The sequence below is a fragment of the Lissotriton helveticus genome, chromosome 11 (assembly GCF_964261635.1).
Source record: "Lissotriton helveticus chromosome 11, aLisHel1.1, whole genome shotgun sequence".
Lineage (NCBI taxonomy): Eukaryota > Metazoa > Chordata > Amphibia > Caudata > Salamandridae > Lissotriton > Lissotriton helveticus.
Window position 1 is genome coordinate 921,546,372 of NC_136072.1, and position 19,829 is coordinate 921,566,200.

The window sequence follows — 19,829 nt, forward strand, 5'->3', positions numbered from 1 at the left end:
ATCGAGGGGGCTCCGGCGCCGTCGGGCGAGTCTGAGAGGGCCACTACCACAGGACACTGAGATGGAGCGGCGAATGGCGCTGGAGGCGGTGCAGGCGCTATCGGGCCCGGGGAGCCAGCGGTCACCAGAGCGAGCGGACTCTATCAAGGATGACGAAGAATCGGATGCCGAACAGTCTGAGGCGGACAGCACACATCTCCCAAAGGTCACGCCGTCCACTGCGGATGGAATGTTGGACGAGGGCTAAGTCAGTCGAGAGAATGCCCGTAATGGACTGTTCTGATTGAGCCGGACTCATGCTCACAGGTTTGATGTATGACTGGGGACTATGGAGATGGGGGGAGGTGCCTGAGGTAATGAGAGGCAATATACACATAATTCCACGGAGGGAGGTGGGCTGCTGAACTACTACTAGAAAAACAACACACCTGCCTATGCTGAGCAGTTTTTTTTCTAAACAATAATTAGAAAAATGTGCATGAAAAATAAGCATGAACACTTGCTTTAGAAATTGCAACATTTGTTTTAATCCTTTTCAGACTATTTTGTTTTTTAGTCTTTCTTTGTTTTTTAAGCATGAGAATACAAAAATAGTAAAAAGAAATACTATACATTTACATACAAACAGGGCAACAATAAGAAAACTTCGGTATGTACATCAGTCATTCAAACTCACATTCAACACATTCTTGGCCATCCAGTCATACAAAAACAATCACACTGGTCCCATCGTCATAACACAGTTGTGAAAAATGCAAGAAAAAATAGCATTTGCTAATTATAAACGTTAGTCACAATTTTTTAGTTCTTTCCAAAAGAATGATCTTTTTTCAATCCTATGACATATCCTTGTGAATAATAATGACACGGGACCGGGTCAGGTCGACGCGTTTCGAACCCTATCGTTCCTAGGGTTCTCCTCAGGACCACAGTGTTACTGAAAAAGTGGGTCTACGCTCCTCAAGTCGTATGGTGAAGCCAATGTGTGTATTCCCAGCAAAGGAGAGGGCGAAGAAGTGCTAAAGAGCAGCGCGTGTCTGCTGAACAGATGTAGTGGTATGACAGTCACTGTGTCCTAATGGAACAGAGCCATTTTTCTGGATGCACAGGTGTCCTTTTACTGGTGAGACCGAGATGGAAGGGGGACCAGCATTCTTTTTAGGTTTGGTATTTAACATCTTGTAGGACATGGTCATGTTCCCTTGCTTGTATTCTTCACTTTCTAGGACTGTACCGGTCGCCTGAGGATCTCCCTCCTTATTAGGGTAACAGGCAGTATTGAGTACCTTGTTTAAATCCCCCCCAAGGCCACCCATTCTTGCATGAATTATTTCCGTCAGGGCAGGAGGTGGGGTAGTATCGTCAGCTGTTATTAGGGCGAACCAGGCTTCACAAGTTCCATTATAAGAGAATGGGAAAGGAAAAAGAGGCATCCCTCCCTTTTTCTGATGAGGTGGGATGCGGCCACATATCCAACAATTGGTGCTATTACTGGCCTGCTGAGTGTGGTGTAGCATCTGTATGAAGGTATTGTTTCGCAAGGCTAGTCTATAGGCTTGTTCATGAGGGGGTAGGTCGTGATAGGTGTGTTCCTGAGTGCTGTTGGGTGTATGAGAGGTGTGTTGTGTTGGAGGAAAAACAGTGTGGAGAATCCAACCAAGACACGTCATAACTGCCATGAGGAAAAATAATACTGTCAAACATATAATAGGACCATTATGTCTTTTTCTAGAGTTCATTTTTTCTTTCTCCCACATAGTCAAGGTGTTAAAATCCATTCCCATGCTCCAACCGCTTCACCACTGGACCGACGCCCAATGGACTTAATTAGCCAGAGTCCGAATGGCAGACCTTAACTTTGATTTGTAATCCTGTTGTGGGGTTAGTTCCAAAGGCAATACAGATTGTTCAGTCACAATGTCAGTGGGATTGGCAGGGCCATCAGCAACAGTGTCTTTTTGTCCAAAATGTTTCCGGCAGTGGCTTGCGTGGAGCCAGCCCTTCCTGCCCTCGACCTTCACTGCTGTCCGTGTTGTTAGTAGTACGAGTCTTGGCTTCTGCCACCTGGGCTGGAGGGGGCTGGTCCGGTCGAAGTTCCTCACGAGGACCCAGTCCCCGGGTCGGATGGCGTGTTCTTCCGGGTTGGTTTTCTCAGGGAAGGTGGCAGCAACCTGAGAACGACAAGATTGGAGTGCAGACATCAAGGAAGCCAGGTAGTCAGTCAGCATAGTGCTGTCAACATCAGTTATTCTTTTAGGCCTTGGCGTACCCCACATATTTGGTGGTCTGCCAAGGACCACTTCATATGGAGATAAGCCAGTTCTGGAATGGGCTACCATACGCATGTAAAAGAGGGCAACCGGTAAGGCTACCATCCAGTCCACGCCTTTGTCAGTGCATATCTTGGCCAATTTTGTCTTCAAAGTTTGTTTGTGTCTTTCTACTAGACCTGCTGCCTGAGGATGTCTTACACAGTAAAACATCCAAGTGTACCCTAACAGAAGAGACACTTGCTTCATGAGTTCAGAGGAGAAGGGCTGGCCGTTGTCTGAGTAGATGACGCGGGGCAACACATATCTCGGGAAATATTCTCTTACTAGTTGCTTAGCAGTTGTCGTTGCAGTGTAATCTGGGACGGGATAGGCTTCAGTCCATCTGGTCAGAGCACACACTACAACTAGCACATACTTGTGACCTCTACATCTCTCCATCTGGATATAGTCCATCTGGAGAACTTCAAATGGATGGTCAGGGGGTTGGAATCCTCCCTGTTCCACCTTTGTGCCTTTTCCTGGGTTGAACTGATTACAAATCATGCACGTTTTAACTTTTTGTTTGGCTGCAGCTCTCAAATGTTTGTTGTGCCATATATTCTGTATGCTGTCTAACATTGCTTTTTCTCCCAGATGCGCTGGTCCATGTATGGTGTTTACCATAACCTGTACCATGGCATCCGGTAGAAACCATACTGCTCTTTCAGGTGTCATCCAGCCTTGATCTGTAAGGACCCCTCCTTTTTCCTTCCATTCTAGCAGTTGCTGTGGTGTGGCGTGACTTTGGACATCCTGGATGTCAGAAAAGGGGTCTCGTATTGTATATTGGCGGTGTGGTATACTTAATTCTGTGTTTGCTGCTAACTTGGCTGCACTGTCTGCAGAATCATTTCCTTTTGATATTTCATCTGTTCCTTTTGTGTGCGCTTTACATTTTAGCACTGCGATTTTCTCTGGTAACTGACTGGCCTCTAAGAGGGCAGTGATGAGTATAGCATGCTGTATTCTGGACCCATGTGATGTGAGAAATCCTCTCTCTCTCCACAATGTACCGAAGTTGTGTACAACTCCAAAGGCATATTGTGAAAAAGTGTAGATGTTAACTGACTTTCCTTTTGCTAAGTGACATGCTCGTGTTAGGGCTATGAGTTCTGCTGCCTGTGCCGACAGTATCTCTATCTTGTGTGCTTCTAAAGTGTCTGTACCATTTGTGACGGCATAGGCTGCTGCTAATTCTCCTGTGGGGAGTCTCATACATGAACCATCAACAAAGAGTGTCATTTCTGCCTTAGCAAGGGGAATATCTTGTAAATCTGGTCTTGGTTTGGTCACTAAATCAATTATGTCAATACAATCGTGAATTTCTTCAGTAGGAGAGGTCCGTGGCAACAGTGTTGCTGGGTTTAAAATGTTGCAGCGTCTAATCTCAATGTGTGGCTGAAAAAGTGTCATCTCATATCCGGTGAGTCTGGCTATTGTCAGATGCTGTGTTTGTGTTCTGTTTAACAGAAGTTCTACAGCATATGGGACCTGAACTATCAGATGATGTCCCAATACAATAGAATCGCTTTGTCTAATAGCTTGTGCAGTAGCTGCTACTGATTTTAGACATGCAGGCAATGCTTGTGCTACTGGATCTAATGTGCTTGAAAAATAACCACATGGTTTATGTTTGTCTGCTTGAAGTTGGGTCAGAACTGATAGTGCTGTACCTGAGTTTTCTGTTACAAATAATGTAAAATCTTTGGTGTAATTAGGTGTTGCCAGCACTGGGGCTTGACACATAGCTTTTTTAAGAGACTGAAAGGCATGCGTGTGTTCATCTGTCCAGGGTAATTATGGAGTAGCGCCAGCTTCGAGTGTTGTCAGCTGCACTAACGGTTTGGAAATGAGTGCAAATTGTGGGATCCACTGTCTACAATATGAGGTGAGACCAACAAAGGCTCGAACTTGTTTCTGTGTTGTTGGTTGTGGTATTTGTAGTATGAGCTGGATGCGTTCCTGTGTAAGCTGCCTACCCTCCTTTGACAGCAAGTGCCCTAAGTATGCCACTTGCTGTAAACAAAATTGGAGCTTACCAGGGGAAACTTTATGGCCATTTGCAGCTAGGAATTCTAGTACTAGTAGTGATGCTTCAGCCATGCTGCGTCAGATCTGGCCGTAATGAGGATATCATCAACATATTGTAGTATGGCTGTATCCGTGGGCATTTGAACAGTATCTAGTTGTCTTTTTAATGCTTGGCTATATACGCTTGGACTCCCTGTGAAACCTTGAGGAGCTCTTGTGAATTGGAAACTTCGTCCTTGTAAGGAGAAGCCAAAAAGGTATTGACTGTCTGGGTGAATAGGTATGCTAAAGAATGCGTTTTTCAAGTCAATGACTGAAAAATGCGTTGCTTCCGCATCTATGGCTGTGAGTAGGGTGGAGATGTCTGGAACCACAGGGTGTTGTGGAATGACACATTTATTGAGCTCTCTCAAATCCACCACTAGTCTGTAGACAGGTGGTGTTCCTGGTTCCACTTTTTTATGAACTGGTAAAACAGGGGAATTGCAAATGTTAGAAGTTGTTTCCTTAATCACACCTGACTGTATTAGGTCCTGAATAATTAACATTAATGCTTGTTCAGCCTGAGGTGGAATTTTGTATTGCCTTATACGTGGTAGTTGGGCTCCCTCTTTCAGTGTAACCTTGTGAGGTGTTATTTCCATACATCCTACTGTGGTGGAATCAGTGGCCCACAGGGTGTGTGGCAAATCTTTCAAACGCTCATCTAATTCTCTACTTGTGTAGTGGCCCTTGAAATCTCGCAGAAATAGTCTGACATCTGTAGGTGAGCAAACAATGACAGCTCCTAATTCTTTCAATGTTTTTATACCAAGCAAGTTTTCTGGACATGATTTTGTCAATATAAGATCTGTAGTTGTCATGAGGGGACCAACCTGCAAGGGCAGTGGCTTTGACGTGACGTTTGTCACAGGTTGTCCCGAGAAACCCAGAGAAATACTTTTTGAACCCGAGAGAGGAGCCTCTGGGACCTCTTGATGGCTTATTGTTGTTTTACTGGCCCCAGTGTCTAGTAGAAACTTCCTATCCTCCCCAAGAAGTCAGACCTCCATAAATGGACCTGTCTGATCTACTGGAATGGGGATTAGGGGCAGTTTGTCATCTTTTCTCTCTGGGCAACATCATGAGAAATCTGGGTAATATTCAGTGTAGGCGCTGTCTATAATATTCATTTGGGCCTTTTGTGTTGTCAGTGGAACTGAAGGTGTTGAACTGTCTAGGGAACCATTCTGTTTTGGCTGATATAGGCGTGGCTGGGTCTTACCAGTAGCCACATTGTGCTTTAAGACAGGGCAATCTTTAACGAAGTGTCCCATCTTTTTGCAATAATTACAAGTGTTTTTTATATTTGTCTGGCTACTTGGTGTCTGTTGACGCTGGGGTGCAGTTTGGGCTACTAATGCTTTCATCTTTGTATCTTTCATGCGTTTCTAATAATTTTCTTCTTCATCCCTAATGCGATTCTGGTGATATTGTAGCATTTGTAACACCTGTGGAGGTGTATGTGCTTGCCAGGTACTTTCTACTTTTAGTACTCTGTCCTTAATGGCTGGCAAGGCGTTATCTACTAATTTGGAAACAAACAGCTTCACTTGTCGGCGTAAGGCCGCTATTTACCGCAAAACACTTTTCAAGTCTGGTGTAATAATCTCCAATGTCTTCACCATGTTTCTGTTTGCAGGAGGAAATGGCATCCCAGTCCTCCTTTTTCACTGTTAGTAACTGTGGTAGCACCTTTAAAATAGTGCCAGGAAGTGCTTTTAGTCTGTCTCCTATACCTTGACCTGCTACTCTAGTATTTTTGTCATTCTGAAGTTCAGTCCATCTAATGTGTTCACCTGCTACTTCCCAATCTTTTTCTCTTAGTTTGTCATATATACCTGATGGCAACAATAATTTCAGAATTGCTGTGATATCAGAAAGAGTATATGTTCCCATCATTAATACATCTCCTAATTCCTTAAAGAATCCAGCAGGATCCTTTGAGTGGGAGGGAACCATCTCTTTCATCCTTAGTAACTCAAGTTTTGTCAAGGGTACATAAATGAAGACGCGTTGTAGCGCTCCATTTGTGTCAGTTCTGGGGTGGACCTCTCTCATGGGGAACTGGCGTGTTTGAGGAAGTCTATTAATTGGTCCACAAGTATTATTGAAAGATTTATATTCAGTCTTTTTCTGGTATTTCTGTCTAAAATCTATAAATGTGTTGAGAAAAACTGAACTATTGTGGAGGAACATGTTATCAGCGCAGTCAGACAGAAAATCTTCGAGTCTTGGATCATGTTTAAAATGAGTGTCATTGAGTGTGATGAGATGTTGTACCATGTAGAGACTTGCTAATCTTTGATGTGAGCGTGGTAATGCTAGAAAAAGCTGGGCTATGAGATCATTGTCATATATCTTATATTGAGAGACCCATAGGGTCGCAGTTCTGGCTATTTCCTCCTCCTCCGGTGTAAGAGGAGGTTCCTGGTCTAACCAGTAGTCTAATGCATTGGATGTATTTTCAAATAACTCATCTGGAGATGACCGTTCAGAGTGACCTTGGAGGAATGTAGGCGGGGGTGTTCGTGAATTAAGGGCGGAAGAACGAACGGGTAGGACTTTTTCAGTAGGTTCAGTAATTTCCTCCTCAAGTTTCTTATTCTCTTCATTTGTTTGCAAGTTTTGCAGAATACGGGTCACCTTACGGGTGAACCTGTCTAGTGCATCATTTATAAGTTCTAGACTAGTGTGGTCGGATGCGGAATCTAATAATTCAAAAAGTGAAACTGGTACATTTCTTTCCTCTGCTTGTATGTGTTTTATGAAACAGCAAAGGAGGAACCTATACATGTGCATTTTTACAGGGTGTGATCTTCTTGTAGTCATAGCGTTAATGGCTCGTGAGTTCTCTCCAGTACGAAGAAACTCAGAGGCCGCTTGAAGAAACGTGTCAATTGCTGGTAGATGTCTTATTTCTTCCCAGGAGTCATGAAGTATTTTAATTATTCGGCCCGCCTCACCTGTGTTGCTCGGAGTTGGGTCATAGGGGCAGTCGGGAATTGTTTTACCTGGGTCTGGACCTACGGCACCCCCTTCTGGAGTGAGAGGTGGTGCGTTATGGTGTAAAAGGGGTGGCGGAGGCAGAGGGTGTTGAATTACTGGAACCTCATATGGAGGTGGAGTATCTAAGAGGAAATTGGTGAAAGTATCCTCTGGTAGTGGGGCTGTAGGCTGTGCTGATGCAATGTTAATGTTTTCAGGTGCAGATGGCAATACAGGATAAAAACCAGTAGAAATGGCTGATTGTTCCCTTTTATTCCTTTCACTAACTACTTCTTTCCCTATTTCTTGTAACTGTTCTTTCTTGGCCTACTCTGACATTCTCTTACCCTTTTCAACTTTATGCAATTCCTTCTGTTGCCTCCTATGGGCTTCTTTTCTCCATAACTCTACTGAGTCACTCTGAGACTGGCGGACTCTCTTTGTCTTCCATAACTGTTCCTCTAATTTTATAATACATTCCATGTCAAAAGTACCATTTTCAGGCCATCTATATCTGTGTTCTAGGTCTTTAGTATAATCCACCCATAAATCACAATAAATAAGTGCACCGACACCATGTTTTGCATACATGAAGTGTCCTGGAGTATCCCGAGGAGGAAGGGGAATTTCCTTCTCAAGAATACTCCTTTTGGTTGCCATCTTACGTATTTTCGAGAAAATAGGCATGATGGCAAGACTTTCAAAGATTTTAGAAGTGAGAAAAACACAAACAGAACAAATATCTTTACCATACCCACGAAAGAGGAGAGTCCGTCTTTTATACTAGTTTAGTAGTCCTCACAAAATAAGTGAGAAACCCACAAAAACATGTATCTTTACCGTGCCCACAAGGTAGTGAGTCCGTCTTTTATACTAGTTTTAGTAGTCCTCACCAAAGATAGGTGAGAAACCAACAAAACGCGTATCTTTACCGCCCCCACAAAAGCTGTGGGTTCGTCTTTATACTTTTCAGCAGTACTCACCGAAAAATAACTGGAAGGCCTCTTGAAGATTTTGGGAAAAACGCGGCGCGCAGTTTCAAGTGGGATTTGTAGAACCTCGGACTCGTCTGCTTCGCAGGTTGGGCTTTGGTTCAGGACGTTCCGCTATTTCCTCACCGCCTCGTGTGGATACTGGGCCGCAGTCGGTCCCCCTCTTCGCCTCGAGGGAGTTAGCGGGAATTCCCTGCGTTGTGCACTTTTGAAGTCCGTCAACGGTCAGGAGGGGACAGTACCGGGTCCAATATCGCCGGCGCGTGGGGGAAAGGGAATGTCCCTGTTCCGGGCGCCAATTAATGTGGTAAATTAAATTTACTTATTACCTCATTTCTGAATTTCTATGCTTAATAAATCATAATTTCTTGTCAATGCAAAGCGAGGAGTCCGTGGTGCTCAAATGAAGGAGGAGGAGACCAATAACTCGAGTTAAGGGGAGCGCTTCCAGCGCCAAGCGGGCACAGGAGCAATCTCTCAAGTCCCTCTCTTGAAGTGGGTGTCTTTATTTTCAACAGCAGGACATTTATACAGTCTTGGTCATGAGGCAAAATAGAGGAACAAACAGGTCATGGCAGATAGAGGAACAAAAATTAGCAAGAGGTCAGATTGTGAAGAAATGGGGGCGTGTCTTAGGCTTCGTGAGGGGACTTGCGATGTGAAATAGTCTGACAGTTGGAAGGGGGAGGCTTCCTCATTTGGGGTTTGTGCTCGTGCTTCATGTCAAAAAGAGGAACTATCTTGTGTAAAACAGAGACATCTGCTCTCTGGCTTGCAGTAACTATTTCTTAAAACAGGAACTATCTGCTGGTTCTGGGAATTGGCTGAAACACAGGAAGGGGTGGTCAATGAACTAAGATGCCAGGTGCAGGGTGTCTTACAGTTAAGAACAGGAACTATCTGCTGCTGGTTCCCAGAATTGGCAGAACCACAGAAATGTGTGTGTTCACAGTGTACAACCTTGTGCTTCCTCTATTAGTTGGTGTGGTTTCAGGGCCTAACCTCGTGCTTCCTCTTTCAGTTGGGGGTGGTCACAGGGCAGTTGGTGTGACAGGCTGAGTTACCAACAATGGACAGGATGTGGCTGAGTCTCTGGCACAACTGGGGGAGGGCACACAGACAGGCTTCTTGGAATTGGCTCGACCACAAGGAGCAGGAAGTTGTGCAAGATTCAATGGGGATGTGAAGGACAGTTTTCAGACAAATTGCTGAGAGCATGTCACACACAAAATGGGTGTTTGTCTGAGAAAAATGGCTGTCAGGCAGAAACAGGGAAATGATGGGGCACAATTGTCAATTTTATTTCCACAACATGCTTGTACTCTAGAATGCTCAATGAGAACCTACCACCCTTGGAAGCATTGAAAGGTAAATGGGAAATAGACCTAGGCAGAGACATCCCCGAGACGGCCTGGACACAGATAGTGAGACAGGCCAGGAAGAGTTCGAGGAACGCCAGATTCCAGCTAGTGCACTTTTATATACTCCATAGAGCATACCTGACGCCGGGGAAGATTCAACAATATTTTGGGGTTGTAGAGGCGGCGTGCCCCAGATGCACGATGGCGGGGGCGGAACTAGACCACATGCTTTGGTCCTGCCCGGCGATAGGACTGTACTGGAAGGAGGTGGGCGACACCCTAAATACGGTAACGGAGAGGGGATTGGAGTTTGACTAGGCTATCTGTGTGTTGCACTGGTTTCCCCACACGTCCAAAAACAAAGTCACGAGTAAATTTATAGATCTGGGCCTCATACTGGCAAAACGAGAAATCACAAGGCACTGGAGGGCGACGGTGGGGCCTTCCACCCATAGATGGAGGGTAGAGTTCCTGAAGTGGGCTTTCGGGGGAAAGCACGCTGAAATTCCAGCTGGCGCGTAGGCAAAACAACGATGGGGCGCTAGAGGCTGCAGCGGCGTGGGAAGCATTAGTGCAGGCACTGTGGGACTGCGAGCCACCTGTCACCAGAGGGGAGCAGATCACTGATAGAGAGGAGCCCCTACCATGACAGGCACCACACATACACTGAGCCATATGCATACCTGGAAACGACTGTCAACTGAGAATGTGTACGTCGGATCGCGTCGGGGATGGGAAGTTGGGGGGGGGGGGGGAGTTGTCATCATTGGCACAATAGGGACAAGGTCATGCTGTGAAAGGCTGTTATTATTTCCGGGGCTTTGCTAGTATGACCTTATTGTAATATCGATCAACGTAATGCTTCACAGTTGGGGGGTTTACTGTTGCTTGATTCTTACATAGACGGGATGGCAGTTATTGTGTAACGCTTTCTGTATGTTTTGAACAAAATCAATAAACTATGTTTAAAAAAAAAAAAATGTCTACAACCCTTGCACCACCATTTTGAATCCGGTCATATCCATTTTGATTGCATACGCAATTTGTATGTTTAGTTACATATCGGCACACTTCTGTACTTCACCTGTCCAGCGATCTGTTTCACTCGAATAAAGAACTGTCCTGCACAATTGGTATTTTAAGGAACGTTTTTGGACTATTATAATATTTTGTACACACATAATTCTACCCACAATGGCTAGAAATAATTTGTTTAATTGCACTCTGCCTCAAGCATTTAAATTCAAGTTTGGAGATTCTTCAATGTCATGGGTAGGATAGAGTGAGTATTTTGTAAACAGCATTTCCCGAATCAAAGAAGATCTTAAACAAGAAAAAAATACTTTTACACTGTCTAGGTCCAGGCGGCTTAAAAATATATGAACATATTGAGAAAAAAAGGTCACTGCCAGGTCAAGGAGACCTATTTCAACATGCACTGGAAGATTTGGGTGCTTATTTTGAACCAACAGTATGTGTAGCCACTGACAGATTTACATTTTAACACAGAAAACAGGGCAAAACGAAATCAATTGAGCAGTATGTTGCTGCATTAATCATTTTTGCATTGACTTGTACATTTGGAAGTTTGCATGACGAACTAATTTCTGACAAAACCATAATGCATGCTGCTAACTCAAGTATCCAAGACAATTTTTCGGCTAAAGGAGAATCTCCTTTACCAGATGTTATTGAAATTGTAAAGAGGGTGGAATTATCGAGCAGATGTGCAAAATCTGTTTTAACGGAGCAAAAGGAAAAAGATGATCAAGAAATTGTTACTAAAGATAAATCTGGCAAAACGCACAAGGAAAATTAGTCAATACTGCACCTATAAAGAACATGTCTTCTGACAGAGTTGTGAAGAAAAGCAACTCCAAGACATTTACTGGAGTATGTTACAGGGGAGGAAATTCTGGTCATCCAGCCAATGACCAAAAATTGTCCTGCAGTGCATGTAAACAAAAGTGATCAAGCTGTGGCGTAATCGGACACTTTTATAGAGTTTGCAGAGGGAAAAGGGAAATCAACCTCGGATTCAGAATATTCGGAGGATGAGTGTGTCAATTTATGTGTTCTGATTGTGGATGAGGTGGATGAAATTGCTATTGTTATATCTACGAAAAAAACTATGTGAGACTTGACTATTGGTGGGGTAGATATAAAAATAGTAGGGGATTTATGGTAACCATATACTAATGTGAAGAAGGAAGTTTGGAAAAAGGTGTTTACTTCACAATTGGGAGAAGAACGTTCTCCTCCAGACATTGCTCCTAAAAGTTTTACGGGGGAAAACATTGAAATGGGAGGAGTCAGGAAACTAAGTTTTAAGTTTAAGGGAAGGGAGGCAAAATGTCAACTACATGTCTCAGTCTTGGGTCCCTCGGTTTTAAGATGGAAGGATTGGGGAAGTTAGGCATATATATTGTTGGACCCAAATAATCCAGAACCAGTTCTTTAGTACAATCTGAGGATGATCATGGGCGAGACATTTTACTGTTGCATCATAACATCTTTTTAGGAAGGACTGGTGAGCTAGGAGGGTTCCGGCGTAAGATAATAAAAAAAAAATTGCTGTACCTTGTGTAGCCAAGGTGAGAAACATTCTTTGTCCATGAAGGATGAGGTTAATTCAAAACAAAAGGATCCACCTTAAAGAGTGATGTTAAAATACAGTACCCAGTCCTCGCCTCGACTCGCGCCACAACGGAGCCGCGGGATGGCGCGAGTTGAGGACTTCCTAACCACTGAATTACAGTGGCCATTTCATCCCCACCCGTAAAAGAAGGCTCATGGAGCACTGACTCCTACCGTTTCTAGCTTACTTTCAGAAATACTGACAGAGCTTACACGATAACAATATCGACTGGGTGCTGTATTTTAACGTCACCCTTTGTACATAGCACTTATCTCTGCACGAATTGATAGCAACATAGTGAGCACTAAAGGGATCATCTTTAGTCCTGATGAAGAAGCCGTGTAGCTTCGAAACATGTTGACTTGACCAGGATGCTCCGTCCATCACCACCCCCTTTTGTACCGCTTTGGCCGCCATAAGTGTGGCAGGGTATGCTCAGACGTGAGTCCCTTGCTCACTTTGCCACTGGATTCAAGCAAGCCGGGCTGAAGACGGCTGGAATGCCAGAAACCGGTCCTCGGAAGCTTGTTTCCGGTCTAGGAAAGGCATGGCTTGGCAGTTCGGGCTGGACTGTTCCCATGAGGCACAGGTTCAGACTGATTTGCATATAGCCATGTCTGAACTGGGGTGGCAGAGTGGGCTAAAGAACGGTGATGGATCAAACCCAGATCTTTTGACTGGGTGTGAGTGTTTGATTGGTTCAGATGCTCCGTCCATCACCACCCCCTTTTGTTACCGCTTTTGCCGCCATAAGTGTGGCAGGGTATGCTCAGACATGAGTCCCTTGCTCACTTTGCCACTGGATTTAAGCAAGCCGGGCTGAAGACGGCTGGAATGTCCGAAACCGGTCCTCGGAAGCTTGTTTCCAGTCCAGGGAAGGCATGGCTTGACTGTGTTTGATTGGTTCAGATGCTCCGTCCATCACCACCCCCTTTTGTACCGCTTTGACCAGGAGTATCAGCACATTAAAATGCGTGATATTTCCGAACTACCATTTTAATAGTACCAGCTTATGACCTAATAAATTCCTTTATTCTATAACGCCAGGTACTTTTTAACCCACTCATCTTATCCACCCCTGACCCTTACTCTCACTACACATACACCACACATAGCACTACAACTCCAGCGTAGTCGCTAGTCGTAGCACGCCACGTCCCGCAGCGAGGTGGGAAGACCCCTATCAGGAAGCATGACACCAAGGGACCTTTTGGTGTATGAGGGGTGTATTTAAGCAAACACTGTGTATGCCCTACCAAGTTTGGGTACACTTCCCTTTGAACCTCTTTGAGGTGGATCCTTTTGTTTTGAATTAATCTCGCTGAGGAGGACACATCCACCCCAGTGCACGTGAGCGGCATAACCTCTTCACTCCCTAATTCTCTTCTCTTGTAGTTACCATGAAGGATGAGGTCCAGAATGAGCTAAAGAGATTGAAATTGGCAAATGTAATAGAAAAAGTGGAATCCTCTGTATGTGTTTCCCCTATTAGTTGTTGCCAGGCATGCCAGTGGGCAATTGAGGCTACACATGGATTTGAGGGAGCTTAATATGACTATTCTGGTGGACCAATTCCTGCTTACCAAAATGTATGAAATGTTGGCTTTAACTAAATTAATTTAATGGTTTACCACAATTGACTTTACTGCAGCATACCATCAGATACTTCTACATCTGGACAGTAAATATTTAATTACCTTTGTAACACTTTTTGTGAGCTATCAATTTGTAAGTGTACTTTTTGAGTTGGCTTTAGCCACTGCTATGTCCCAACAATTGATGTACGAGTTGTTCAAAGGGGTAAAAAAACACGATGTTATTCCAGGATGATATTTTGATTTTGGAGAGGAACAAACCACAGCATGATACCAAATTAGCACATGTGCTGGATATTCTGGAGAAAAGGATTTAACTACATAATATTGTAAGTGCAAATTTTATGAACAGAGTGTGACATATCTTAGGCATCAAGTAAGTGATGATGGTATTAGGCCCAAGAAAGAACTTATGGAAGCCGTCAGAGATTATCCCACTCCCAAGAGCAAGGATGATGTAAAATTATTACTTGGTCTGGTTGAATTTTATTAGACTTTTGTTGGAAAATTTTCAAGCAAAATGAATCCAATTCCTCAACTCTTAAAAAGTAAGAACAAATTTGTATTTGTTTTTGTAGTATTGTATATTATTGAAAAAAAGCTTAAATAACTGGACAAGATTTAACTGTGTACTCAAGGTTCTATACAATTAGCTATCAATAAAGTAGATTGGAGGAAAGAGTTGTACTGTATGTTGTGGGCATATATAATTTGTCCATGTAATACCAATGGTTGTAGTCCATTTGAGTTAATGAGAGGATGTACCCCGTTTTCAAAGGATAATCGTGGTTGGATATAACAATTTAGGATAGTGGATTGGTCTTCAGCGAAGATTAAGGAGAAAATTTAAAAAGGTTAAGCTATTCACAAAACACAATTGCAGAGCTGTCAATATAAAGGTTGGAGATTGTGTGAGAGTAAAAAAGATCTGGTTTTTTGAAGAAGGGACAATCAAGGTTCTCACAACCTTTGCATGTGAGGGAGGTGTTGTGCAATTCTGTACATTTGTCAGATGGGAAGGGGTCGCATGTAAATAGAGTTTCCATGTGTTGAAATAGAGGTGTAACTATGAATTGTCCTTATAAATCCTATAGTGGCGATGACTGTCAAGGGCAATCAAAAGGCAACCGTAAGGAACAGCGCAAGCTTAATGGTACACAGAATGAAATGCCAATAAAACATTCAAGGTGTGGAATCTCAAGAAGCACAAGTAGTGTCATAAAACATCCAGGAGGATGGGTCACAAGAAGTGCTGGAGGAACATGAAAGGGACGAACAAAGGAATTTCCATGGAGAAGAGTTACAAAGAAGGTTGAAAAAAATGTATAAAAGAGAGTAAAAATGAGAAGGGGAGCAGTTTGGAATTATTGTTTATAAATCTATGAAATGTAAAGATTACAGCTCTGATTATATTTTTTCGTTTGCATATATTCAATATTGGGGTTGTTTAGTTACCTTATTTCGTGCAGAAATATTTTTATTTTAGTTGGTTACCTTATACATAGCCTTTCATAGTCAAGAATAGGGGATGTGTTGTGTTGGGGTTGTGTATGGGTTTAGTCTGGTGGGGGGACCGTAATTGGAATTTTAGTATGTAATACAGAATGTTAGTGTTTCAAGAGTGCAGAGTTCTGAGAGCACGAAAGAGGGAGCAGTGATTCTCACACGTTCTACACACTGTACCATGGTTTATACAAAATAAAATACTTAAACAAAACCTGAAAAGAGGCGTCTTTCTACAGCTTCCTCTTTTATGGTTCAAATCTTTTTTATAAGTGTTTCAATACAGTGCCAATATCAGCAGCACTGACCTCTGAAGAACTCGAGGGGTCGCTCATCAAGGAAGACATATCAGGATAAGCAATATCTTGGCAAATATAGCCCATCCCCAACCTCCTCTCCCCCCCACTCACACAATATTGTTAAGCCAGCGTATGATGACCATAACTGTTCATTGCTGCCCAGTGCTTCGGTTAGGACTGCGTGTCTGTCTCCGATAGTCCTAGGAGGTGAAGATATTTAGGGCATGTCAGTTCCCGGAAGTCCTGTACAAGCAAAGACAGATAAAGGTGCAATAAGTCCCCGAAAGAAGCACCCTGGTTGGCAAGTGTAAGTGAAATCCTTTCCATAACTAGGAAGTGCCACAGCATATGGAGCCATCCAATGTGGGTGGGAGTCTACAAAGAGCCCCAGTGGAGAAGAATATTCTAGATAGTTGTCCTCAGCTCCAAGCCGATTGATTTTCGCTTGAACTTTAGGGGGGGTACATTGATGCGTTAGGCAGTACCAAGATTGTATAAGCGGGAAATCTTGGCAAATGTGTATTGAGATGTGTTTCTATGTCATCAAGTACTTGTGACCAGTATGATAGTAGCTGCGGACAGTTTAGGAAGAAGAGGACCGCTATATACTAATAATGCACTTGCTATACATAGGGAAACATAATTAATTTGAGAACGGTCTATAGCCAAGTGAAAAAACTGAAAATGTAAAACAATATATGTATATATAAAAAACACCAATAAATTGTGTACTAATATCACTCAACAGTATGTAGACTCACCATCCAAAAGTAAGTCAATTATTCAATTTATTATTGTTTATAAATAGTATGAGTATTTTATCTTTTTATGACATTTTCTTATCTTTTATACTTTGTTTACTCCTTATTTCTAATAAAGCTAATTTACAGTTCATATACACAAACTCTTAAGATCACATAACAAACAACCAGGTGGCATAAGACATGGCAGATGATGGAGGCAGTGCGGCAGGATAATTCACTACGCGCGTTTCGGCTTGGTAGCCTTCCTCAGGTGACCGTCTAGTGCACTAAAATATTAAAAACAAATGTGGGTGAGAGTCATACAATTATATACAGTAGGCACGAGCGAGACAGCGTGTTATATACAACATACATAGAAAACATTGCATCTAAATTCATCGTAAAGGTTGCTTCAGATAGTGGGCGAACCTATGTCACATTTCGATCTGTTCGTTCTTGATAAGCATAAGAACAACAGAGGGCAAAGTGGAGCAAACCTATGTCACATATCATTCAGTCAGTTGTTTATAGGCATAAAGACTGCAGAGAGCATAAAGCAGCACTACATCAAACTTCATCTAGTTGTATGTTTCATGTAAACAGCAAACTAGGTCCACATTTCATGGTAATCCATAGTGTTAAGCACAAGAACAATGATGTTAGAACTGCAAGGATTCACATAAAGAGGAATATGTGCTGTAGTAGTCGATGTTACTTCAATCATCTAGATCTCAACAGGTATATTCATATACATCTTATAGATTCAAAAATGCTGTGGATAAATCAGTTTTATATATGGAAACATTTACCATACAGTAAATGCTGTGGAAAAGAATGGTCAGATGGCCAACAATAGTCAAACTGCAATGCATAGAGCGGTCCAGGTAATGTAAATGATGATATACTTACAAAAAAATATATTAAATCCAGACCATACAACGAACCGGAACGTATAATGGCCGCCAGTCATCAAGTTGCTAACTATCCTGATGAAGCTAATGAGTGGAAAAGATAAAGGTAATTCCAGTTTGAAAATGTAATGTAAATAAAAAACAACGTCCTATGATGATCATGAATTGTGGGTTATGGTGGTCGTAAAGGTACATCATGCGCAAGTTACATCTATCCCCGGTATGCCACACGGACCACTACTGAGCATAACAGCTGCAGTGTAAAGGGGAGCACAATGATGTGGATGCATGCCACTGCAAAAATTTAACAAGTGATAACGCTGACGATAGTCATAGAAACTTACTGTAACAGCGGGACCAGGAAAGGGCAGGAGTCGAGTCTTTGTTCTACCGGTATTTATTTGATCAAACAGTGAATCAGTACAAGTTTTTCGGACTGCTCCTCGTCGGGGAGATCTACTCCTCTCTCGGCGGGTCTTCCGGAGTACTCCCTCCTCTTTCCTCCGGACGGGGCTCCTCCTTCTGTGGGGCTCTGGAGGCTCCGTGCTGTCCACCCTCGCCGACACCGAAAAAAGGGGGAAACAGAAGAGAGGCGGGTATCAGTATTACAGTACCGTTACGTGAATGTTGGCTCAAGGAAGGGGGCTGTGAGGAAAAACACCCACGGACGTGATTTTAATGCGCTAGGGAGGGGTAGTGCTTGTGAAGGCAACCCGGGACCCGACACTCAGGCTTCTCACCCTTTAAGTTAAGCGTCTGGTTCTCTTTCTAAACCACCCCAGGAAGCGGTTACGCACCTCTGCAAGCCGTACCTCTCCTGGCGTACGGCTGGGCGGATCGTGGTGTTGGCCTCCAGGCGTTTCCTGTTCGTCCTCGGCTCTCCCGTCGTGTCCTTCCGCCTGTGGTGTGGTCTCCGGGGTGCTCCCAACGTTCGGCTCTCTTCTCCAATCTAGGGTCGGGCTTTCCTCTTCTTCCGCTATGCTGGTTTCGCTGAGCCACCTGTTGCTGTTACTCCACTCTGTCTTCTCGTCGGCTCGTCTTCCGCTCCTCCACTCCTCTTCTCTGCTCTCTCGTCTTCCGCTGCTCCGCTCGTCCTCGCTGCTTCCCGCCACTCCGCTCTTCTCCTCACTGACCGCTCCTCCGGTGTACATACACCCCTGGTGTTGGGCGTATTCTCCTTTTATCGAACTGCTTGGCTCCTCCTCCTCCGATTCACCTTCGTTCCGGTTAAAGGGCCAGACGTCTTCTTCGTCGCAGCTGTAGGTATCATGGCTGGTCCAATCGGAGGACTGCGTGGGCTGCGGAGAGAAGAGGGGGGGGTCACATACGGTCAGGTCGCGCCCTGTTGCGGGGCACACATGGGGGACCCGGTTACACTTACCTAGTATGAAATGAGGGCGAGCATGATGGTCAAAGCCACAACATCAGGTACTGATAGGTAAAAGGCCTAGTAGACAGAAAAAATAGGGCTAATTAACACATAGGGGATGTAACGCGATATACAAACTATTAACACAACGGAAAGAGAATATATACCTCAAAATGGGTGCGTTATCGATGGCATGTATATAGCCGCGAACACAGATGTGGGCATCAGGCTTGAGGACACGGATAATAATAGCGATAAAGAATCCTAGTAAATGGAAGGACAAGGTATATTAAAGTATGAACAAATTCCCTAGTTATACGAGCATATGTACGCTTAGTGAAGGAATTATATACCTCAAAAACGGGTTAGTGTTATAACCCATATATACATTCACAGACGATTATCTGGGTGCGAAGCTATTCAAGAGGAGTGGCAGGTCAGGTAGTGATGCGATAAAAAGAAGAGAAATCATCTACCTATAATGAAAAGGCATATCTGTGACCGAAAATTATTGTCATATACCGTAGTGAGACATACGAAACTGAGAATAATAAAGATAATACCTAAATCTAGTGGCTGACGGAGAGCCGAGAGCCGGAGTGCTGTTAATCCTTCATGATTTTCTGAAAATAAGGCAAAATTGGATATTTGCTGTTATTTCACATAAAAATAAATATAAAGTCAGAAATTACCTATGGTGACAGGTACGGTACACATATGGTCCTACTAAAAATGGTAGTGTCATGATTAAGGAAGTGATATATGAACAGGGCTATGTCGAAGTGAAGCGACCTCACTTCAATGCAATAATGGCTACGATATACAATAGGCCAAAACTAATACGGTGTACTTAGCTTTCTCATGGTGCGAGAGGCTGGGAATTGCCGGTGCCGATAAATAAGTGCGGTAATTTACCCTGAATGTAAATAATAGTCTCGGGATACGGCTCTCGACAAGACAGAACACCGCGAACTATCCGTGTTTGATGGATGTCCGGATACAAACAGCAACACACCGCCATCCGCCATCTTTATATAGGGTGGTTAGG